The following is a 25,813-nucleotide window of genomic DNA, read 5'->3' as shown; positions in this document are numbered from 1 at the left end:
TTTTCATTTTACATTTCTGGAGTATAGGGTTTTTCAAAATTTTGAAAACAATTCCTGCCATAATTTTACAGGATTCTCGTAGAATCCTTGTCAGAATTCTCACAGAATCCTTGTCAGGATTCTCACAGAATCCTTGTAAGGATTCTCACAGAATCTGTTGCGTACGCAAGATGTTTTCGTTTCGTCCACTTTGCGGAGCTTGCGTGACCCAACCAATCTATACTTCACCCAATGTTTCGCCCATCTGCCTCTCCACACACTAGCTTGCGCGCCAAATAAAGCTTAAAAGAAAAGGAAAAAACAAACCAACGCTAAAAATTTACAGGCACCGCGATGCGTGGAGACCCAAGACGCGAAGAGGATCGATCACGCAACGTGTGTGTACCCGCAGGAGCAAAAAGAGCAGTATTTTTCTACCCATGAAGCGAACAACATCATAGTTTAAAGAGAAATAAAGTTAATGTAGTACATGTTTGAAGTGAATCAAGTGGTTTTTCTGGCCAAGCCTTTCTACCTCCACCGAAGGATTTGCTCTCGTTGAGTCGCGACCCGATGCAGTAATTTCTACCACCGCCATACAGTCCACCGAACCGATCCGAACCCGAACATTGGTCCTAACGAAACGGATCCAGAGCCAAACCGACGAACGACGCCGCCAACGACGTAGTGAATTTCCGACTACAGCAAAACGCTTCCAACGATCACCAAACAAAAATTGCCGCCGATACCGCGACGATGACAACCATCAAGTCATTGTCACGCCAACAACATCACGTGCTGAACAAAGTGTTCCGCATCAAGGAATCATTGGATCGCCAACTCGGATTGTCGGACCTCGAAGTGTTGCTGTGCAATTTGCAGGCGGCATACGCGGAGTTTGCTGGTTTCCACAGACAGATTGTTACCGTCATCCCGGACGAAGCGATGGACCAAGAGGAAGAAACTTATGTACGATTAGAAGCCCTGTACAATTTCACATTCGCTGGAGTTAAGAAACGCATCATAAATCTACATGTCCAACCAGCTCCACAAGTGGTCATCCATCAGCGGCCATTGAAAGCGCCCATTCCAACGTTCGACGACGACTACGCAAACTGGCCAAAATTCAAGGCCGTGTTTCAAGACGTCATTGCGCTTTCACGTGATTCCTATGCGGTTAAGTTGTACCACCTCGATAAGGCGCTGTTGGGAGCAGCTGCAGGAGTACTCGACACGAAGACGCTGAACGAAGGTAATTATGCACAAGCTTGGCGTATTCTATCCGACAGGTACGAGAACCAACGAATGATACCAAAACCAGCCACTCTCGGGAGTGTCCGAGCTGGTGGTGGTGTACCTACTCACATCCGCCCTAGACGATTCGACGAGGTTGCAATGGGAGCAATCTATGACATCGAGCACCGATCTTCCGAAATACGATGAAAACGGCAAATTTCCTGAAATCCCAGTGCAAGGTGCTGGAAAGATGGGAAGCCGCTCGTTCAACGACGACAATTGAGACGAACTTCGAACCAAAACAACTATCGACAGAATCAAAACTTCCAAGCCAGCAAGTGCTCGCAACTACAACAGAGAGCCAGGAACCGAAGAACAGGTGTGACTTTTGTCGCGGATTTCACTTGAACTACCAATGCAACAAGTTAAACGCACTGTCTGCCAATGACCGAATGGAGAAAATGAAAGCAGCAGGCATTTGCTTCAATTGCCTGCGAAAGGGGCACCAGGTGAAGAATTGTCCGTCGCCGAAATCTTGCCGAAAGTGTCAGTGTCGGCACCATAATCAATTGCATGACGATGATGCAAATGTGACACCGGCGTCCACGTCTACTGCAGCTTAAACCATCCTTGATGACAACCTGGAGCAGGCCCGCGAGTCTGTTTCATCTACATCGAACCCAATCCCGACGAGCGAGCAACCTGTGTCCACCAGTTGCTCGTGTCAAAACACCCAGTCACCGAAAACCGTTTTGTTGCTCACTGCGGTTATTTTGGTGAGCGATGAGACGGGTCAACAACAAAAGTGCTGCGTTCTTCTGGACAGCGGTTCCCAGGTGAACTTCATCAGCGAGAAGATGGCCAACTCACTTCACTCAGGAAAATTGCCTCATACTTAATGGCAAATATCCATGTGCCAAACCACATCCGAAGTATATGCAACCAATACCCGATTACGCAGGCAAATTAGCGCATGAATAGTATGTGCTCTAAATTGTATGAGTCGCTGCTGTATGGTGCCTCATCAAAAGTATGCGTCGCACTAATGGAATACATTTGTTTACACCCATTGCAAAAATCCATGACCCGGACACATAGAAGGAATGAAGATTTTTTTCCCAGTGTTGGCATCCGAAGGCGACCAGCTGGTGTATCGATAACCGGCACAAGCAACATCCGAACGACTGCTCATGACAAGGTCGAGGTGAGCATTAAATCTCGTTGCAGCGATTGCCGTACCAGGTTGGAATGCCTGGTAATTTCGCAGGTGACTGGCACCATCCCGTCTAAATCATTCGACACCACAAATTGGAACATCCCTGCGGGCATCCAAATGGCCGACCCGGCATTCTTCCGGGCCGATAGCATCGACATGCTGATCGGGGTAGAGCTGTTCTACAAACTACTGAAGCCCGGACACATCATCATCGACGAACGCTTACCAGAGCTCCGAGAGTCTAGCTCGTGGCAGGTACCATTCAGTCCGTTCCACCATCAGAAAATATTAAATACTCCCAAGTGGCATCGATTGAAGATATCGCTGACTCAATTTACAAGGTTTCGGTTGAGGAAGAACCGATGGCTACATCAATGTCATCCAACGAACAGCAGTACGATGAACATTTTGTTCCGATGTGCTATCACGAATCCCAAGAGAGATCTCCGACTGATGTCCGACTGATTACGATCTCCGAAGCAGTTTCAACGAAGTACAGTTAAACTACGACCTGACGTCCGTCGGATCGTGCTCGGCGACCAAGCCGACCTTGATGTTAACCGATGCTAGTCCAGTTATCAAATTCAACCATATACCCATCGGTTTCCGTCTGGTGACCAATCAACCCCTGATGTCCGGTGGTACCAATCCAGAGGTAAGGCCCATGCTTCGTCAGCGCCAGTGTCCGGTAGCCAACAATCTCCGACGTCCGTTGGACGCCGTTCAATGCACAGGCCGTTCTTGAAGATCGCTAGAACTCGCCCGGTGACAAAATCAAGCCTGAAGCCAGCCGATCATCCGCCAGTTTCACTGCCAGCCTCTTTCCAGTTTTGAACCTTCCTTCTTTGTCAGGATTTCGGTGGAATCCTTGTCAAGACTCCGATGGAATCCTAGTCACAATTCCGATGAAATCCTTGTCAGAATTCCGATGGAATCCTCGTCAGGATTCCGATGGAACCCTTGTCAGGATTCCGATGGAACCCTTGTCAGGATTTCGATGGAACCCTTGTCAGGATTCCGATGGAATTCTTGTCAGGATTCTGATGGAATCCTTGACAGGACTTCGAAGAAATCCTTGACAGGATTCCGATGGAACCCTTGACAGGATTCCGATGAAACCCTTGACAGGATTCCGATGGAACCCTTGACAGGATTCCGATAGAATCCTTGGCAGGATTCCGATGGAATCCTTGGCAGGATTCCGATGGAATCCTTGGCAGGATTCCGATGGAATCCTTGGCAGGATTCCGATGGAATCCTTGGCAGGATTCCGATGGAATCCTTGGCAGGATTCCGATGGAATCCTTGGCAGGATTCCGATGGAATCCTTGGCAGGATTCCGATGGAATCCTTTGCAGGATTCCGATGGAATCCTTGGCAGGATTCCGATGGAATCCTTGGCAGGATTCCGATGGAATCCTTGGCAGGATTCCGATGGAATCCTTGGCAGGATTCCGATGGAATCCTTGGCAGGATTCCGATGGAATCCTTGGCAGGATTCCGATGGAATCCTTGGCAGGATTCCGATGGAATCCTTGGCAGGATTCCGATGGAATCCTTGGCAGGATTCCGATGGAATCCTTGGCAGGATTCCGATGGAATCCTTGGCAGGATTCCGATGGAATCCTTGACAGGATTCCGATGGAATCCTTGACAGGATTCCGATGGAATCCTTGACAGGATTCCGATGGAATCCTTGACAGGATTCCGATGGAATCCTTGACAGGATTCCGATGGAATCCTTGACAGGATTCCGATGGAATCCTTGACAGGATTCCGATGGAATCCTTGACAGGATTCCGATGGAATCCTTGACAGGATTCCGATGGAATCCTTGACAGGATTCCGATGGAATCCTTGACAGGATTCCGATGGAATCCTTGACAGGATTCCGATGGAATCCTTGACAGGATTCCGATGGAATCCTTGACAGCATTCCGATGGAATCCTTGACAGGATTCCGATGGAATCCTTGACAGGATTCCGATGGAATCCTTGACAGGATTCCGATGGAATACTTGACAGGATTCCGATGGAATCCTTGACAGGATTCCGATGGAATCCTTGTTAGGATTCCGATGGAATCCTTGTCAGGATTCCGATGAAACCCTTGTCAGGATTCCGATGGAATCCTTGTCAAGATTTCGATGGAATCCTTGTCAGAATTTCGATGGAATCCTTGTCAGAATTCCAAAAGACTTCTGGTCAGAATTCCAAAAGAATTCTGGTCAGAATTTCGATGGAATTCTTGTCAGGATTCCGATGAAATTCTTGTCAGGATTCCAATGGAATCCTTGCAGCATTTCGATGGAATCCTTGCAGAATTTCGGTGAAATCCTTGCAGGATTCCGATAAAATCGTTGCAAGATTTCGATGGAATCCTTGTCATCTGTATTCTGATAGAATCCTTGCCAGGGTTCTGGAAGTCCTTGTCGAATTCCGGTAGAATCCTTGTCAGGATTCTGATGGAATCCCTGTCAGAATTGCGATGGATTCCCTGTCAGGATTCCGATGGAATCCTCAAGGGAATCCCGGTCAAGACACTGAAGGATTCCTTGCCAGGATACTGAAGGAATTCTGATGGAATCCTTGTCAGGACTTTCATGGAATCTTTGCAAGGACTCCGATGACATCTTTGTCAGGATTCTGATGGAATCCTTACCAGGGTTATTCTAGAATCCTTGACATGATTCTTAAAGAATCGTTGCCAGGCTTCTGATAGAATCTGTGCAAGATTCTGATAATTTTTTTTGCCAGGATTTTTAAAGAATTCTTGCTAGGAAACGGCCCAGGGGGCCAAATTATATTTTATATATTCTCACTTCTTAGTTCCTTGTGGTTGTCACTGGAAAGCGACTTGCTACCAGCCCTGATGTGCTCACCGCCTGCTTGTTGGACGCCCCAAAACCACACACAGCAACCCACTGCCGGCCGCCGATTGTCTCTCTTTCTCACTCTCAAAACACACACTCTTAAACTTTTTTTTCTCTCTAAAATCTCGATTACCTTGATTGAATCTAATTATCGATGCAATTTTAGGTCTAAACCTCTTCAAACAAGTGACAAACTCTTTCAATCGGTCAAATTCGATGGAATCGACAACTTTCCCGCTTCTGTCGAAAGTTTTTCCTGCCGATTTCTGCAAAATTTCGCTTGATTGAAAATTTTCTTTCTCACCGAGAGCGAAAAACGCCCACCAACACATTCACGCACCACGCGGTGCGTCGGTTACATAGGCATTGTATATAAAGTACACACTCTCACAACACGAGCACATTCACACGTATTCAAACAAAAAAAAAGCCGTTTGCCGGTATTTGCGATCCACGCGTTTGCTAGACGTGGCGCACACATTCAGCATCTCTCCCACAAAGTTCCAACAAGCGCTGGAGCGATAATTGAAACAATTTGTGCAATTGGAGATCCACGGAATTCTCAATACAATTTTCAAGTGAAATTCACTATTATTCCGCGACACTATCCAGAAACGCGCCCATTTTCCCCCAAATTGTGTGAAAACAACTTACCGTGGCAGCCTCCGCTCCATCGGCGACGGCGAGATCCACGCCAAAAGAGAGAACGAGAGAGCGAAAAATTTCTTCGCAACCGCTCGCGTGTGTGCTGCGCGGCGAAAGATTGTTTTATATACAGCACAAGCCGGTACACGTGTGTGCTCCTCTACTACTTACTACCACACACCACCACTTGCACCACCAGCAGCCAGCCAGCACAGCACCAGAGCGTCGGCGTCCGTCCGTTCAGGGCAAGCGACCGCGACCGGCCCCCCCCTGACTGAGTCGGCACTCGGCAGTGTGTCCCGCGACACCACACCGTCGCAATCGTTGTCGGCGTATCGTAGTAGGTCTGATGATGCTTCCTCTCCTCTGATGGCGCTTGCATGTCAGATACGATATTCACCTCTTTTGGCCATGCATCGTATCGTATACGATACGATATATCGTAGTAGCCCTATTTTAGCCGCCAAGTCATATAGTAGGCATATCAATCGCTATAGATTCAGTAGTTTTGTATGACTAATTTGTATTTCTCGTAGAGCGATGAGTGAGATACGAGGCAAATTGAATTTTATTGATAAACTAGGAACTGTTCATTTATTACGTAAGGGAATTTGAACGATTTTTTGTATGTGAACCCAAACATTTTTGTATGGCGCATGTGATCTCTCAAACCCACCCCACCATAACTCTACGTAATTTGTTTTAGTTTGCACCAAAATTGGCGACGTACAAAACTGATTCACACAATTTACACAAAACACTAATTCGACACTGATTTTTCATTTGGGCCTAACTGACATTTTCGAGTTCTCTTCATCGGTCCTCTCATTGTGTTATCACAGAATGTGTATTGAGTTTTCCAAAGATTTTTTGGTTGAAATGCGAAGAAGACGACTACATGTTGCTATAGAAACAAAAAGAATAATGGTTTTGTTTGTTTTGATTAAGTCATTAGCGGAAGAGAGTGTCGGCGAAGAGAAATCGATCAAGTCAGTTAGGCTCTTATGAAAAATCATTGTCGTGTAAATTATTTACATTACAGTCAGTACTTTTTTTTACACCGCCGCGTAAACGAAAACTCCATACAAATTTTAATCTCATCGTTTCATTTTTGCATGATTCGTCGAGAAATGGGGAGATTTTTTTATGCAGTTTTTTTTTTTAAATTTTAAACTGACTTTTTTACGCGGTACGTATCCCCGCGTAAAAAAAACCTGATTGTACACAATTTACGATGGTTTTGGAATCGTGTTCGTAAAGGCATTTATAATTTCGTGTAGTAGGCTTTGAGATATGGTTAAGTATTATCTGACAGAATAAAGAAACACTTATTCGGAAAAGCACGCGTCTTCCTTGATTCGTTACGTTGTATTTAAATATATATTATAAATCCAATCAAACTTTTTTTTTCAATTTGTTTCAAATGTTTTTTGTGTTTTTTTTTTTTTTTAATGTTACATTAAACCCCACATATTAGGTAGGTACCTGAAGCCCCATCTAGATTATTCTAGATCACAATCTAGTAAACACAAAATATAATCCAAGGGTGCATATTTACTCATTTTTATTTTTTCGTGTATTTTTTCTATGATCCCTTTACAAATTCCGACTGAGATTATTCCAGTTACTCCTGCAATAGGAATTTCTTCCTGGTGAAAAACTGCTGCTTGGATGTTGCCTGATAGCTGCTTTCAGTTCATAAAAACTTCTATGTAACGGACAAACTGCAACCATTTTCCTAGGAATTTTATTCCCGCCGATGATTTTTTAAAAGTCACTTCCATACCTGCTGCCGCTTTTTTTTTTCAAAGCGAGCAGATTTTCACGTAGATCTGGCACATACAGCACATCGTGTATGTATTACCATCTGAACGCCATGCCGATTGACTCCTACAATCGATTCTTTGTGCCACGAAATGATGGACTGTTCGTTCTTCGTAACGCTTATCTCCAGTAATCCTGATCTGTTGCCCCAGAGTCCATCTTGAAACTGATTACCTGCTCACAGTTGTTACGAGGTACGCAGTCGGTCAGAAATACAACTGGTTCTCCTCCACAAAAGGTCATCGGATGACTTCTTCACCTTACAGTTTCTGGCCGTATGTCCTTGGCTCATGTACTTATTACATTTTCCGTTGAATTGTCCGGATCTCTACTTAGATCCGACAAAAGCAGGAACTTCATCACCAGCAGCTGTCATCCAGAAGACGTTCACGCACTATATCCAGGATCAACTTGTCCTCTTCCAGATTCTCCAATGCGATCACCAAGGGATCAAAGCATTCTGGAAATGTGACGAACAGTTGTGACATCAGGTCACCCTTTTCCAGTTTTGCGCCAGCCGATTTCAACTGGGTAATCCAGCTCGTCGAAAATCTTCAGGTGGTCGGCCCTTCACTGACGATCCTCCAATCATCTTTGGCTTTGTCAACTGCTGCCGGATTGGCGTTTGAGATGCCACAGATTTCTTCGCATATACACGTTTGCCAGAGTTGTCCAAATATCCTTCTCACGAACCAGGTCTAGTAGGTCATCGTGAATAAAGGCTATTACCCCGTTTGATGCCTTACCATCCTCTTCATTAAACTTCACTGCTTCGGGAGTCGTGGGTGGAACATCTTGACTCAGGACTTCCAGTACACCAATCGACTTAAAGAACTTTTCAACGCGAAACTTTCAGTTTTCGTGCCAGCTTCGAAAAATTGCGGGATGCCGTAGACTAGTTCTCGCCGCGCATTGTCTGTCTGTAACCTCTTGAGTTCAGAGAAAACAGGGAGTTGATTAACGAGGAACGAAATAAAGTTTTTATTGAAAACGTCTTGATAGGCTGGTGGTTGATACAGGAGTAATGAAAAAATGTTTGGTGCTATTGAGCTTTCGTAGCAACAGATTGTTAGGTGTCTACCCAAGCATCGATTACTACGTTTCTCAACACTATACTTCTTCCAGGCAAAGAACGGTACATTCCGGTCGAGAACTCTAGTACGCGCAGTGAACAGGAAGACTCGTCTGTTTTCTTTGATGCCTAGTCGGCGAATATGTCAACCTCCTCTCGTTGCTAACATGTCTAGAAACCAAGACTCCAAACCTCACAGAACATACATCCAGGCTAGAACAAATTACATGGAGGAAGTTGCGTAAGGATTTGAATCAGTGGTGAATTACATTTGTATGAGAAACTAACCGATTGCAGCGCCACGATGTTGCCAGTTGTGTTGCCGATGAAATATTCCTTACACAAAATTCAAATTAGACTTGGATGTCTGTTCTCTGTGTATTTACCTTCTAGCCAACATTACGATACGCCGACCCAGTCCCCAAAGCATCAGAGTACGAAACATGTAAGCCATCGAACCTCCGGTTTTCAAGCCAAAGATTGGGAGCCTTTCTATGCTGCTGAGGATACGTCAACCAAAGCCGAGTTTCTGACATCTGAGCTGCCATTAAAAACCTAGTTTAAGTCGAATAATCTACATGCAGTCAAATTCAGTATTCATTTTGTATTTTGCTTTTTTTCTTTTGCTTTTATTTATCACGGTCGCTTCCTCGACTTGATATAAGGCAAGGTAGTCACCAACAGGTAATCATTAAGAATAAATAAGCAAATAACATTTTTTAGGAGTTCAATTGAAGATTTATTCAAGAGTTCCTCTAAGTATTCCTTCATTAACTCTTCTTGTGAAGCCTCCACGTATTCATCCCGAGCTTAACGCTGAGATTCCTTCAGGAATTTCTGCTGAAATTTTTTAGGATTTCTGTGAGAATTCTTCCATGATTCCCACAGAAACTTTATCAAGAAATTTCTCCAAAATGCCTCAGTTTCTGCATAAGTTTATGCTCGGGTTCCTCGAGCAATTTCTGTAGGGACTACTCTCGAAAATTTTCCAGGTATACCTCTGAGGTATGCTGCTGGGATTCCTCCTGGGGTTATTCTCATGATTCCTACAAATTCCTTTACGAACTCCTCTAGGCATTTCTGTAAGGATTTTTCCAAGAATCCCTCTAGGAATTTTTGTTGGTGTTCCTTCGGGAATTCGTCTTCAGTTTCTCCGAGGAACTTTTGCTGGGATTGCTCCAGAATTCCCTCTTAAAATTTTCAAAGAAACGTGATTCCTCTAGGAATTAAGCCAGAGATTCCACTGCAGAAATTCATCTAAGGATTCCACTAGTAAAGTTTTCTAGAAATTCCTCTATATTCCTCCTTTTGGGATTCCTCCAGGAATTTATGCTGGAATTTCTCCAGGAGTTCCTGCGCTCTCTGCTAAGATTCCCCAAGAAATTACTGAAACTCTCCCAGGAATTCCGACTGTTATCCCTCTAGGGGATTTTCCATGGATTTTTTCAGATTCTTTCTGCTGGGAGCTCTTCAAACTAAAGATTGTTAGAGGAGCTTTTTCTTCACTGTTGATTGTTTTGTTCAATTACACTTATTTTTTTTTTCTGAAATTCGTTATGTGATTCCTCCATTAGTTCAAGCAATTCTTGCTTGCTTTACTACACAATTTCCAACCATCGAGACAGTCCATCTAACGAGCCCCCAACGAACAAATCGGCACTGTAATTCGGCAACATACATACATACATTTATTTGTTCCACATCATTAAGACAAGACATAATCAACAATAGTACGCCACAATACTCGGTTTGTGGCTGCCGCTCTCCATCCTCGGTCACGCCCAATGCTCGCCAAGTCACGCTCCACCTGGTCCGCCCATCGTGCTCTCTGCGCTCCACGCCTTCTTGTGCCAACCGGATCCGTTGCAAACACCAGCTTTGCAGGGTTGTTGTCCGGCATTCTTGCAACATGCCCTGCCCACCGTATCCTTCCGGCTTTGGCCACCTTCTGGATGCTGGGTTCGCCGTAAAGTGCAGCGAGCTCGTGGTTCATCCTTCTCCGCCACACACCGTTCTCCTGCACACCGCCAACAATCGTGGTCGAATTTTCGGGGTTATAAGGTACGCCTAATGCAATAGGCGGAAGAATAACGGAAGTTTGCATTAAACAGGATTGAAGATCTGATTAGAGTAAGAAATATCGTTGATACAATCATTGTATGCGTATATTAACAATAGGGGTACTCATTAAGCAGCTTAAATTGCTGCGTAAGTCATGATTTTCTGCTTATTTGAAATGTTTCATGATTTTGCAAAATGCAATAATCAAAGATTGCCTTGATGATCGCGACGTTTAAACAATTTAATCAGTTTACGCTGTTAAGTGAAATATTTATTGGCGATGCATGCTTAGTTTTATTTCCCGAACTCGACTGTGCAAATATCGGTTTCACAGCTAGCAAGCTGGTTGATTGCTTGGCAACCAAACCATTATTTTAACAACTGCAATCTGATGAAATCAGTTTGCAGAATACTCGGCTATGCAAATCTGATCATAATTATACCCAGCTTCGGCATTCCAAAATAAGTGTGTGATTTAGCAGCCCACTTGGTAAATTCAAGCAATTCCTCTCATAACTCCTCTAGAAAACAATCCAAGAGAAATTCCAGTAGAAATCCAGTATGAATGCTCTCATTTCGTTAGCTTACAGACTGACTGTACATGCCAATGGTTGTTCCTCCGTGATTGATCTGATCTGGTATGAATTTCACTGTTATCCAACTGAATAAGGGCTGGAACACTCCACTTAAGCAGCGTCCCAGCTAAAATCGACATTTGTTGAACAAACCTTCAAGGAGGAAATGGACGGGCCAGGGATTGAACCTAAGAGCTTCTGCATACGAATCAGAAGCGGTAGTCACTAGACCACCAAGCCCGTCCTACCCAGTATTAAACCTCCAATTTCCCAAAACATTTGGGAACTTATTTCAAGATAAACTCCAAAAGAAACTTGAAGGGAACTTCTTGAGAAATGTTGAAAGGAATTCCGGGAAAAAAAATTGTGAGAAATACAGACAGGAATTATGGCAGAGATTGCAGAAGTCTTCATAGGTGAAACTCAGGACGAAATGCTAGAAAACAAAACTCCGGAACCGGGTAGAACTTTGAAAGAAATCTTTAAAAATGGTCTAATTCGGAGTATAACTGGTATAAATCCCGTGAGAAACTCTGGAACAATTTCTGAATAGCACTCTCGGAGAGATGCCGCGAAGAATTTCCGACAAGAATGGAAAATCCCAGAAAATAAATCCAAGAGAAATCTCTGCAAGCATCCGTGGACATACTTTTGAAGAAAACCCAGGTGATCTCATTGAGAAATCATGGAAAACTGCTAAAAAATCAAAATCTTCAATCCCAAAAAAATTCGGGATAAAATTTTAAGAACATTTCTGGATAAGCTCTCGAAAAACCCGGGGAAACCTCTTAGACAAGTTTCAGAAAGAATAAAATTGACACAGTTCAGCTCAATTGGGCAATTCAAGTGAACAACAGCGCACAGTGGAAAAAAAAGTGCATCTTACTATATCTTACGAACGCATCCAGTTATTCTAATGAATAAAACGGTTTTAGACGTAAAATTGCCTGGAGAATCAAACGTTGTTGATTTTGCCCTTATTCCCCAACTTTTATTGACTTTCATATGAAACTAGCTCTAAAACACTTATGAAACAATGCGATTTGCCCTTCAATTTTCCGATGGAATCAGATGTAGAGAATCGATTGGAAATGATTTCAGTGATCGTGCGAATTAAATTATGCTAATTTTACCCTAATTGCCCATATACATCGAGTTTTGTATCAAATCAGCTCTAAAACTCACAAGAACCTTATGAGTGATATGTTGAGAAATGTTTATTTGGAGGATTAAGATACAAGGAATATAGTAGAAGTGATTTTAATGATCACGTGAATGTAATTATGGTCATTTTACCCAAATTCCCCACAGATATTGTGTTTGTATGAAATTACCTCCACAACTCATAAGAAACTTATGCGCGGTATGCTGTGAAGGAATTCTTTAGTAAATTATGATACAAGGAGTCGATTAGAAGTGATTGCAGTGACCGCGTGAATGTCACGTCGGTTTGCATTGTTTTTTCCACTGTGCAGCGTATTGAGCTGAAGAAAAGTGGCTTTTTGTCCAATTTTGAAGAGCTTTGCACCCTCCCCAAATCAGTCGCAAGTTGGCGCCTATTTTGTTGGTAATTTCCAATTCTGAAAAAAAAACATTGGCAGTTCCTTTTAACATTGTCTTCCTGAGAAATTCATTTGATCCATCATTTCAGATTGGAATCTGTTCGGGACCCATTCCTTACTTCCCTTCCAAAGGCAGAACTCACATTTTCCGTGTTTGTCGAGAGTGAGATTCGATCCCAGGTCCTCGGCGTGACAAGCGAGTGTTTCTTTTGAATACGAAATTGAACTTTACTCATTGAACATTTTCTCGATGAACTTTTGTGGAAATTACTTAAAACGACTTAAAAAATTTCTTGGATTCTTGTAATTCTTATTACAAGGAATAATTAAAATATTTCGATATGAATTCCTTAATAAAAATCTAATGCTTTCAATGCTTTATTAATAATTATAAACCTTAATAAATTATTGGAGAATGTTCTCACTTATCTTAGAATTCACTAATGTTATTCGAATGAGTGTAATCAGTTTCGTACCTTTTAATTCCGCCCTAATTGCTTATCCTTTGACAGATACGCGTATTTCGACTACCACTTGTAATCATCCTCAGTGTCAGTGTCAGCAATTGACACTGAGGAAGATTACAAGTGGTAGTCGAAATTCGCGTATCTGTCAAAGGATGAGCAATTAGGGCGGAATTAAAAGGTACTCTGATTAGATTCATTCGAAGAGGGTATTCTGCTTAGAGGGTTCGAAAAGTCGGTACAAGAAATAGTTTTAATTTAAAAAAAAAGTTCGATTGCTTTATCCCAGCAAGGTATGAAACCCCTGAAAGAAAAATCTGTTAAGAAATTGTTAAAATATTTCTAAAGCAATCAAGATCTCGCAAAAATTCAAATGTGAAAGAATAATAAAACTAACTGTGGTAAATTATTGGTAATGATAGTTTTTTTTTTTTGTTAAATTTTATTTTTATTGCTGTAAGATACACACAAACAAATTAAACTACTAGATTGAATTTAGGAACATAGTAGTTATTGTGCATAGATACCTAATTTATTTCTAACATCACATCAAACATTATGACACATGTTAAAATTTCAAATTCCGTCAAAATCACAAACAATAATGTCTGAAGCTTTCTGAGAAACTAAACAATAACAATCTTTGATAACCTTTTCTGCCCACGAACAAACAAAAGCATAACAGAGAAGTTATTTCAGTTTAACACGTAATAAAGCTGAATAGTCTCCTCAACCGGTATTCTATCCTCATACTATGTACTCTTAACGCCAGTCCAATGAACACTGCCAGCCTGACCAAAACTAAATTCCCAAAAGAATAGAGGCTTGCACCAAAAACATAACCTCGCAAATTCTCATACAAAAAGTAAACATTGCCCTCAAAATTTTGAGGGCAATGTTTACTCGGATATGGGGCGACGCCGTAGGAGAGAAAGAGAAGGAGATAAAAAGTGACGTCACTGTGCAAGCTCCCATAGTGCCCCGAAGAAGCTATCAAAGAAATACAAATGCCAAATATAGAAACCCCCCAAACTATATCGCGGTTACTATACATAAAACATTCCCTATCATACACCATACCATACACCAACGACGTCGAAACTAGAAGACAAACTTCACCGTGTGTAGAGGATTCCTCTCGCTCGCGAATGTCTTGAGTTAGGATCTACTTTCCGTCGCACCATCCATCCCACCCGCACTAGAAACCAGCGTGCAAAGGGTAGGAATGCTCTACGGTCGGTCGGTCTGTTGGTCTTAGCAAGCCAGGCACGAACACCCATCCAATCCGCATTTGCTCCACCGATCCAAGCAAACCGTGCTCGACGACTACGACGACCACGGTGAAATTTGGGTTTGCGTTTGTGTTCAGTTCACCGCTTGCTTTGCTGACTTGAGATTGTGAACTGTGTTGTGTACCGGCCGGCAGTCAGTCGGACAGAGGTGTTCAACCCGTTCAAGAGAGACGAAGAGAACCGCGCGGGAATGACGGACATAGGAGGATTTGAGGAACGAGATGGGCATCGGGGAAGATCAGATCTGTTGTCGAACTTTGTTGGGAATTATTCACTAAGTACGAACGGCTTTTTCCTGAAATATTTGCCAATTTTGACAATATTCTAACTACTTTTGTGAGATATTGTTGAAAGTTGAACTAAGAAGAGCAATGGCTTTTAGATTGAAGAAATAGGATTCCATTTACATTAACAATATACAATATGGTAAAACAATAATGCCCGAACGTATTCTATTAAGAACACTTACAACTTCAATGGTTGTTGCTTAGAAATGGTACAATAAAATCAACCGTTTTAGAATTCTATGTATCTTCAACAATTGGAATCGTTATATCAAATTCATAGTTTAAAATTAGAAATATAGTTATTGTTATTGTATAGTTGCAAAATTACAACCTCAGCAACCTGCGTGACATCTTCGCGAGAACACTTACCTCAGCTTAGCCTACTTTGTCTGGTGTTCTACTTTCCCCCTAAATGAAACTAAAGTATTTGCACAACAGCAACCACTGAATTCCATCGGTCACGTACGTTCGTGTCACAAATAGTTAAGTCCCCGTAAAGGAATATCTCCCATAACGTCGTCGTAGGTCATATTTCCTCCTGGCAACAGTATAACACATGTGAATATAGCGAAAAACATATGAATAAGAGTGTGACATAAACTCCAGCGAACAACGCGCGTAAGGGGGAAGAAACAGCAAATGTCAGATGGACACGCCGGCTGCTACTATATGCCTAATGGTAAGAGGACGCAATATCGTCGATATATCTAGATATAAAGGTATTTACAGGCTCGACTCTCATCCATGGCCTACTACACGCCGCACAGCAGCAGTAATAGGTATACAAAACAAACGCTCTGGCTGGAAAGCAAACAGTAACCTATGGTATGTAGTACATATTTTGCGGAAGATGATGTTCAGTTCAGGTTTTTAAACCTTTATAAGCCGTACGAAAATGGGCGTTGGAAAATTGTCCGCAGTGAGATTAACGTTGCTGCCCTTCTCTAGCGATAACTCGCTGATCGAGTATTAACACAGGTGTAAATTGAACCTTCGTCAGGTTATGGGTCTATACCTTTCCACACGAAGCAAAAAAAGCGCATATTGAGCTCAATTTACCCGACCATCTCCTCCAGGAGATGCTCGGGAATTCCACCAGCAGTTCTCGAGGAATTCATCCATACATTTTCCGGGAATATCTCCACTGCCGTGGGCAGCATAGTCATCGTATGTTCTATGGGATTCCTTATTAACATGGGACACCTACGTTGCGCACGGCAGACCAGTTGTTCCTCGGGAATTCATCCAGAAAAATCTCGCGGGAATGCATTTAGGAGTTCCTCGGGAATTTCTCTAGGAGTTCCTCGGAAATTCCTTTAGAATTTCGTGGGAATTCTTCAGGAGTTCCTTGGGATTTTTTCCTCTTTTTTTTTTTTTTAATTTCTCTATGATTTTCATGGGAGGACGGCCTTCAAAAGCTCCACTATGAGTTTCTGGGAATTTCTCGAGGAGTTCTTCGCAAATTGTTGCAGCAGGAGTTCCCAGTTCCTCGGACATTTCTCCTGGAGTTCAGCGGTTTTTTTTCAAAAGTTTCTCAACAATGCCTCTGGGAGTTTCTCTGGAAATCCTGCAAGGGTTCCTTGGGAATTTCTGTGAGAGTTCATCGGGAATTCCTCCAACAGTAACAAATTCCCGCAGGAGTTCCTCAGGGATATCTTCAGGAGTTCCTCAGAAATACTCACAATAATTGCTCGGAAATTTCTCCAGAGCTTTCTCGGAAATTTCCTCAGGAGTTCCTAAGGACTTCACGAGGGATTTTATGCATACGTTTCCAGGGAATATCTCCAGGAGTTCTGCGGAAATCGCTATAAGAGTTACTCGGGAAATTCCCAAGAATTCCTTGGGAATTCCTCGAAAAAATCCTCGACATTTTCAACAGCCGTTCCTCGGAAATACTTCCTAAAATTTCAAAGGATTTTTTCCAATTTCTCGAAAATTTCTCCTGCCTGAACTTCATTGGAAATTCTTAAAGGAGTTCCTCGGAAATTCCTCCAGCACTTTCCACCAGGAGTTCCTAAGGAATTTATCCATACATTCCCCGGCAATTTTTCAAGAAATTCTTCGTGAATTCCTCCAGGATTTCCTCGGAAATGCATCCAGGAGTTCCGTGGGGATTCCTCCAGAAGTCTCTCTGGAATTCGTCCACGAGTTTTTTTTTTTTTTTTTTTTTGAGTTCCACGGGAATACCTCCAAGAGTTCCACGGAAATTCCTCCAGAACTTCCTCGGAGTTCCTTCAGGAGTTCCTCGGCAATTTTAGAAGGCGATCCCCGGCAATTGTTCAAAGACTTCCCCGAAAATGTTTGGAGAATGTCCCCAGGAATTGCTTCAGAAGTACCTCACAATTTCTTCCAGGAGTTCTTTGGGAATTATCCAGGGTGTGTTTGAGAATTCCTCCTGAAGTTCCACATGAAAACGTTCAGGAGTTCCTCGGAACTTGCTCCAGAGCATTCTCGGGAATTTCTTCAGGAGTTTCTCGGCAATGTTTCCAGAAGATCATCGCCAGAAGTTTCCCGAGAATTGCTCCAGGAACTTCTCGGGAACTCTTCTAGGAGTTCCTTAAAAATTTCTTTAGGAGTTCGTCGGGTATTTTTCCAGGAGTTTCTCTGGAATTCCTCCAGAATTTCCGCGGGAATACCTGTAGGAGTTTCCCTGGAATTTATCGGAAATTACTCTAGGACTTCCTCGCAAAACTATCCAGGAGTGCCTCGGCATTTTTTTTCTTTTATTTTATTAGACTCCTGCCAGGAATTCCAGAAAAAAAATCTCACGAGACTTCTTCACTACATTTTCTGTGGAATCCTTACAAAAGTTTTGATGGAATCTATACAGGATTTTCAGTGGAATTCTTCCAGTCTCTCAGTGAAATTTTCACACTGAAAGGTACACAGGATTTCCCCTGAATTGCTTTCAGGATTTCCGCCAAAAGACCCGCAGGGATTCCTATGAAATTCACACAGGATTGCTTAAGCAATCCTTACCGGAAGCATTTACAGAATTTATACTGAACTCTTCATACACTGAAAATATTCTACACGTTGGAGCCACATGTTTCAAACATGAATTTTCACCACTTGGGAAACATCTGAATTTAACGTGTCAAACCAGTCATAAATCTACTTTTCGAAATCATGTGTAAAACACGTTAGTTTGGCATCATAAATGTCAAATTTCTTAGAATATCAGTACCAGGCACCCAGCTGTGGGTCCCTGTTCACCAAAAAATGAAGTATGCTAGGATATACTTAACGCGGGCGAGTTCGGTGATGTACATTACGTTATAGGCGAACCATCTCCATTATCGATACATAAACATACTTTCAAACACGATAAAATCATGTGTAAAAGACAGTGGTTCAAAACCTCAACTATTCAACATCTGATTCAAAGGAAATACACATTAATATAGCGTGCTGTTTCGAACGATACATTAACGTGTAAAAGAACATGGATGAGGCGTGTCGATTATTTTCAGTGTAGATATTCTTCAGAATCCCTTATAGTTGCTCAATTGCAAAATTCTCTCCGGAGTTTTCACTGGAATGTCACACGGGATATATCCCGAAATTATAACAGGAATTCATCTAAAATCTTTTCAGGATGTTACTCAAAACCGTCTAGTGGGGAATTCTGGTGAAACTCTAACATAAAGTCTGGTAAAATCCACATAGGAAAAAAAAATGATGTAAGAAAAACTGTTTTCCTTAAATGTGTCCACCATGCGATGCATGGATGGTTGACAGGGAACATATTTACCTGATGGAGAGATAGGTGGATGCATATGCGTTGGTGAGTGCGTTTCATGCTATTGTTTTACTGTGAAAATTCAATACGTATGGTATTACTGCGACAAGCATTTTTATATCTACTAAATATTCCGAAATGAAATAACTTCGACTTAGAAATCTCGTTAATAAAGACAAAAAAAATACTTAATCTCTTCAAGTAACGGCTCTTAATACCCAGTCTGAATGTATACTCTATGGAGCTGGTTACGTTTTAAATCAATGAAAATTGTTTATCATTAGAGATATCGACGTTTACATAATTCACATTTCTGTCAGAATGTCGCATTATTCAAAAGCAGGTCACATCGATCGCATCACTTACCAAGACAAGTCCAGCACATGTAGCTTTTCAGCCCTTCCCACTAACGAACATTTCCTCCTGCGACAACTGTGGAGATACAGAGGTATACTCGGTCTTTAGCAGCAAGGGATAATTGTAAGGACGTGGCCGGTGCATTTATTGATTTTTTTGCAGCTTCTGACTCTCAAAGATGCTCGTTGAGGATAGTATGCCAACCCCAGGCTCCATTTGTTTGTTCTATACAAGTACAATTTTGATTGTTGTAGTCAATCACGGGTGAGCAACTTCTAGCACTTGACTCTATTCAACCTTTTGAAGCCGGATTGTTTCGCCGCTGTTGCCGCCTTCTCGCTGGCCTTGAACACGTTTTTTATTGTCGGTTTCTTCGCCGTGGTCATATACGACCCCTCCGGCCCCAAAGGGTGAAAGATTGTTACAAGACTCTTCTTCTAAAATTGTTCTAGGGATTTGTCCAGGAACTCCTTTATAAATTCCACAGAGATATGACCAGGGATTCCTCTAGAGATTCCGCCAGCAATTTCTACAGGAATATATCTTGGAATTTTCCTAGGGATTTCTCCACGAATTCCTCCTAGAATTTTACCAGGGACTTTTTCTGGGATTCCTCTAGGAGTTCTACTAGGATTCGACTACAGATTCCTCCAAAAATCGCAGCAGGGTTGTTTCCAAGAATTCCTGCAGGGATTTTTCTTGGGATTCCTTCGGTGGTTCTTAAGAAAATGCCTTCAGGGATTTCCCAGGAATTTCTCTGAGGTTTTTTCAAGCATTCATCTAGAGATTTGTCCATGGACTTTTCTAGGAGTTTCATCAGAAACTCCTCTACGGATTTTCCCAGAAATTCCTCTACGGATTCTTATAAGCATTTTACGGGCGATTCATCCAGAAATTCCACCAGGAATTTATTCAGACATTTCTCTAGGGTCTAGGTATTTTGTCAGGGATTGCACCGGCGGTGCAGCGAATCCATTAAGGACTCGACAAGGAATTTCTCCGGGAATCCCATCAAAGATTTATCCTGGGATCTCTCAATGTGTTTGTTCTAGAAGTAATCCTGGAAGGAGTTCCCGGAAGAATTCACACAGAAATCCCGACAAGAGTTCTTGAAGGAAATAAATCCTGAAACAGTCCTGGCAGGAGTTCCTGGGGGATTCCCAGAAAAAGTTCTTGGAGGATTTCTGGAAGTTCTTGGTGGAATACCGGAATAAATCCCTGAAAGAATGTTGAAATGAGTTCCTGAAGGAATCCCGAAAAGAATTCCTGGCGCAATCCTGGAAGAAATCTCTGGATCATTCAAGTCCCAGATGAAATCTCCAGAAGGAACTATGCAAGAAAGCTGTAAAACAACAAAAGGAGGAATTCAAAAAGAAGTTTTGGAGAGTTCTTGAGAAACCTTTAGAGGAATCTCGAGAAGACTCCCTGGAAGAATCCCCGATTCCACTGCGCGTAAGTCAACATAAACAGTCATTCCTTGCTGCAGGAAGAAATCCCAAAGGAACCTTAAAATTAAATGTTGAATGAAGGTTTAAAAGAATTATTAAAATAATCTCAGGAGGCAGTCAAATTTGAACCAATTAACACAACTTTTGGAATGTGGTGAGATAGGTATAGTATCTACCCGTGTACAACATTTCAAGTCAATTGGTTCAAAATTGACTGAGTTACAATGGAAAATAGACGAATATAGAAGCCACCGCCCAAGTGGCGCGATACCCTATTTTACTGTTATTTTTTAAGCAATTTCCGAAGCAATCTGCGGAGAAATGAACGAGAGTCCTATGACTTTCTGGAGTAATTTTACTAGGAAATATATGGAGCTGGAGAAATTCTAGAAAGAACATCTTGAGAAATTCTCCATGGGTGGATTCTTCACGAGGAGTGAACGACGAAGGAATTTCGAAGATATTTCTGGGGAAGTTCTCGATAGAAAAGAAATTAATTCTAGTAAAAAAAAAAACAATAATAACAATGAATTTATGAACAATTTTAAGAAAATGTGATGTTCTTACACATTCGAAGGAGTAATTCCAGCTTTGCAGTTTTTTTCTGGAGTAATTTCCTAAATAATCTTTGAAGGAATCTTTGAAGTATAAATTCCAGAAATGTGGTTGGGGGAAATCCTTTAAGAACTTCTGAATAAAATTTATAAATAAATCTCTAGAGGAATTTGAAGTAAAGTTCCAGATGGACCCTTTGGGAGAACTTTAGAAATAGTTTCCAGATGAAGTTCTCAAAATATCACTTGAGGAATTCACCGAAAAAGTCCTGGAGAAATTTCCAAAAGAATCTCTGAAGTAATTTTCTCAAAAATATCTGAAAAAAAAATCCGTAAGAATATCTAAAAAATGAACAAGATTTTTTTTTGAGAAATTTTGCAATCAAGAACAAAAACTTGTGAAGAAATTTAAGAAGAAATCACCGGAGGAACTCTAGAAGCAATTTTTGCTAGAAAATTTCGATAGAATATCTGGAGGAATAGTCTCTATGGGGATTTTTTTTGAAAGAAGAGAAATCTATGGATCCCTGGAAAATATCAAAGGAATCAAAGATTGTTTTTTGTTCGTTTACTATTGTGCGGGTATTCCCTTATCGTACACGACGGTTCGGAACGTTCGTGCCACGAACAGTTCCAAAAATTGTCCGTTTTTGCCTTCATACCAGGCTTCACAGTCGAATGTGTCAAAAGTGGTAGAGTGGCTCATGCTGGATCACTAACATTTCATATTCGCTTTATTTCTTATATGCAACGATGACAGCAGAAGGTCGTACAAAAAACGAAGTAGTTGTTGCAAAAGTGGCAGAAAGGAGACTCAATTGTTAAATCAACCATCGAATCTAGTGGCCTAAGAAGCTCACAATAACATCTAGCTCCCAGCAAAGGTGGAAGTAAAGTTGTGGTAGTGAAAATTTAACCATGTTCACTACCACAACTTCACTTCCACTGTGGATGGCAACTAAATGTAAATATTATGAGTTTCCTTGGCCACTGGATTCGACGGTCGATTCGACACCTTATATCAAACGCACTTTTCGAAGAACCTCGTCAATCGAGTGTCCTTGTTGCCACTTTTTCAAAAACTACCTTGTATTTTATACGACCTTCTGCTGTCATCGTTGCACCACAGACAAACAGACGTAACACCTTGAACGATTTTCATGGAAATCCATCGCCCAGTTCACAATACCATCACCTGGTGAAAAAGTTGCACGAATCACTGTGTTGTGCAATATCGTCAACAGAAGGCGCTAGTGTAAACGTCAAACGCATAGAAAAACGATGCGCGCGCCTCTGGTTGTGAAAGCCACAACTATGAAAATTGAAAATGATCGTTAAAAGCGTGGTCGATGGAAATTTCGCAAGTGTTACGTCTGTTTGTCTATGACGAAGTGTTCAATACGATAATTCACGGTTGTTGTAATAGTTTGTCGTATTTTCAACGGGGTGCCGAAATTCGTCTTCGTTTTCGCATGATTTCCGTGTAATTTTTGATGATGTTGCTGCTGGATGTCCGAGAGACGCAAATTGAAGTCAACAACTTGTACTAGAATTCGTATAATTTGGTGAGTTTTTTTTCCTGTGTATCGTTTTGTAGCCTAAACGTTGACCAGGGTGAGTCCTTTGGACCTAACCCTGAACCCTAACAACACCCAAATTCTCGTGACACCTAGGCCTGAGGCCGATGACATAGTAAGGCGGCGCGTGAAGCGATGCGCAACGCGTTTGTCGATCAGCTTTCATACACGCGTCGAGCAACGCGAAGCATGACACAGTGACGCGCCTTGTGACGCGTATCCGAAGCAAAATTACCGATGCCCAGCACCATAATCACAACCATCAGCATAATGAGAACTCTCAAACCACGACCAAACTCACACCTGACTCAACCCCGTCGTGACGAATTTACTCAAACAGCACACACCACACACCAGGCGCACAGAATCATGAGACGGTCCTAGCAACCATCAGTTCCCCGTACAGCAGCTTGTGCATGCACGCGCGTGAAAGCACTCGACGGAATGGTTTGACGCAGCTGCCGACGCTGTGATTCGCGTTCACTCTGACTGGTCAACGCGTCTCACCATGCGTTTTGCACTGGCGCTTACAAAAACTGTTCGAACGCAAACGCGTCGCACTGCGCTTCGCTTCACGCAACTCTCTACTATGTCACCGCCGTGAGAGAACGTAGAGATCTATGCCTTTCGTTGATGTCTAACTAATTTTCCTTTCCCATTCTTCATCTGTCGCAAGGACGTGGCCAGGGCAGCTCTCGGTCATTGAAGGATTACGTTAATCTTGTCTTAGAGCTAATGATTAACTTTATATTTAATAATTTCGTTTAAACCAATCTTTAAGATCAAGGCAGGGCTTCAAGACCCTATGGTTTGAACAGAAATTTTGATTTCAGTAACAAATTTTGAAAACGACGTATAATCAATGGTGTAGCATTGATTATACGTCGTTTTCAAAATTTGTTACTGATTTATTGACGAAAATTCGATTGGAGGCGCTATTTAAGTCTCCCGACAATAATTTATAAAAAGTGTCTTGTACTTACTCAGATTTTCAGTTCGTAGATGTAAAAAGCTGTGACGAATGTGTAGCAACATAGCCTCCTTGATGCAAGTCCATCCCTTGATTTATAAACAACCACTCTCCAAAAAGAGGATGTTTTTCCTCCAACCCTCCTCCAGATCCCGTGGGCCGATAAAGTCTACCGGGACGAGGACGGAACAATCCAGCACGCGTTGTTGGGGCCACACCGATCATCACCACCCATCGCCGTCGCCATCGTCGCCGTTCGTCGAGAACTTTTCCTTACCGATATTACATTTTCATGTTTCCAGGCTGTTGAATTTTTTCCGCGCTCTGTTTGATACCGTCAGCGCCGTCGTGCACTGCCTTTTCCCTGGGAGTCGTCCGGGAGGTTGTTCCGGTGCGCAAAATTAGCTCCAAGGGTCATAAATTTGAGCAGCCGCCAACCAGTCAGCCAGTGTGTGTAAAACAACAGCACTCGAGTCGATTCGGACTCGAAACAAGAAGAGCAGGCCGTGAATATTGTTCCTCCCTGGCTACCCCTTCTACCAACTGGAGGACCGGTAGGGTTACGCGCGGCTTACTTGGATCGCGTTTGGAAACTGGAAAAGAGCCACTTTGAAATAGTTTTATGAGGTTTTATGTATGCTTGCTTCCGTTCTTGATGCACGATCGTGTTTGCTTTATTCTTTTTTTAATTGCACAAGAAAGCGACCATGGTTTCGAAAAAATGCGCAAAATTGTTATGCCATTTCCCAGTGGTCGATGACACTTGACGGATTACTTGATTATTTGCACTGTTGGTTTTCGTCAAAACCCTTGTGTATCCCATATGGTGGTGTGCCATATCCATTAGAGGGTTACCTCTCCATAAATCGAGGGTGGAATGTGTGGTTTGGCAAAAAATAGGGTGGATCAAATGCTATTAATTTCTTCGACTTGTAAATTTCAAATTTTATGCTAGGTTTAAAGACAGTTTCACAAATCCAGGTCAAACTTTACTTGCGCTGACCTGCGCAGGTTTCAAAATCTCCTGAAATTTTGACCTTGACCAGCTCGTCGAGAGGGAAAGTTTCTTTGGGCCACCCTAGCGCACATACGCATGCTGCCATGCCGGATTGTAGTGGGTGGATTTTCCATAAACATAGCAGGCTAAGTGGGTATTTCGCCGAGTCTCGTGCCATCGATGGCGATGGCCACCTGATGCCGCGTCACACATTACACGCTCCAGTTGCGTTGTCGACGAGCAGAGTTGCTAGCCGAGTTGATAAACACCGTCACAGAGCACTCGTAATCAGGGCGATAGGGCGAACGCTTAGGTACCTACCTACGTGTAGGTCGGAAGGGATTTGTTAATGTCGATCTTGATTGGGGGCATTATGGCGAAGGTTATGTGCAGTGAGCATGTAACATAATATTAAAAAATTAGTTTGATAATACTTTAGTGGGTTGCATACGAGAAATTCACCACTCGATGGTACAATACACTGTTTAGTTCATGAATGAAGTCGATGACCTTGTCGCATGTGTTATCAAAATGTCGTTTGTTGTTTTGATCTGTTTTAATCAAATACGAGCTGTCCCTTGCAAACTTTGACTTGCCTACTGCCTACTGTGATTACGTAGAGATTTCTTTATCGATGCTATTCTCATGCGAAGGAAACATAACAATTATTTAATACAGCAACGAACCTAACCTCAAAATGACTAACAATTCTCAGGTCATTTCGACAGATGTGACATGAGCATGAAAAGGACGGCAACAAGATCGGTAAAGTAGAATATACGAACCGTCTTTTTCGTGCATGTCTGAGACGAGACTCGCGAAGACGGTCTTCTTTTTCTCCACTTTGTTATTTTTTCTTCTTCCTATCTGTGTTGACATTATATTTTGGGCTGGTGGTTCAAACACGTACGTGACCGCATCACCTCACATGCAGTGTGACTGAATCCCATTCACGATTCCAGATTCCTTCAGGAGCTCTTCCGGGTATTGCTTCAAGTATTTCATCCGAAATTCCTCCCGGATCTCTTCCAAGGAAACTTTTAGGAATTTTTACTCGGATTATTTAAAAAGTTCTTAAATTT

The 25,813-nt window shown here is 42.2% G+C and overlaps 1 protein-coding gene and 1 pseudogene across 1 annotated transcript in view; one reads left to right on the top strand and one right to left on the bottom strand.

The window, feature by feature from the left end:
* The window catches only part of LOC109397805 (myc protein), a 98,864-nt gene that overhangs the window by 25,974 nt on the left and 47,077 nt on the right, over positions 1-25,813 (bottom strand). The gene's annotated exons all lie outside the window — the stretch shown is intronic.
* The window catches only part of LOC115255663 (low-density lipoprotein receptor-related protein 4-like), a 50,054-nt pseudogene continuing 24,976 nt past the window's right edge, over positions 736-25,813 (top strand).

Source organism: Aedes albopictus, unplaced genomic scaffold (genome assembly GCF_035046485.1).
Source record: "Aedes albopictus strain Foshan unplaced genomic scaffold, AalbF5 HiC_scaffold_15, whole genome shotgun sequence".
In the NCBI taxonomy this organism is placed as follows: domain Eukaryota; kingdom Metazoa; phylum Arthropoda; class Insecta; order Diptera; family Culicidae; genus Aedes; species Aedes albopictus.
Note: the sequence above shows the minus strand (reverse complement) of the source record. Positions and strands in the feature narration are given on the sequence as shown.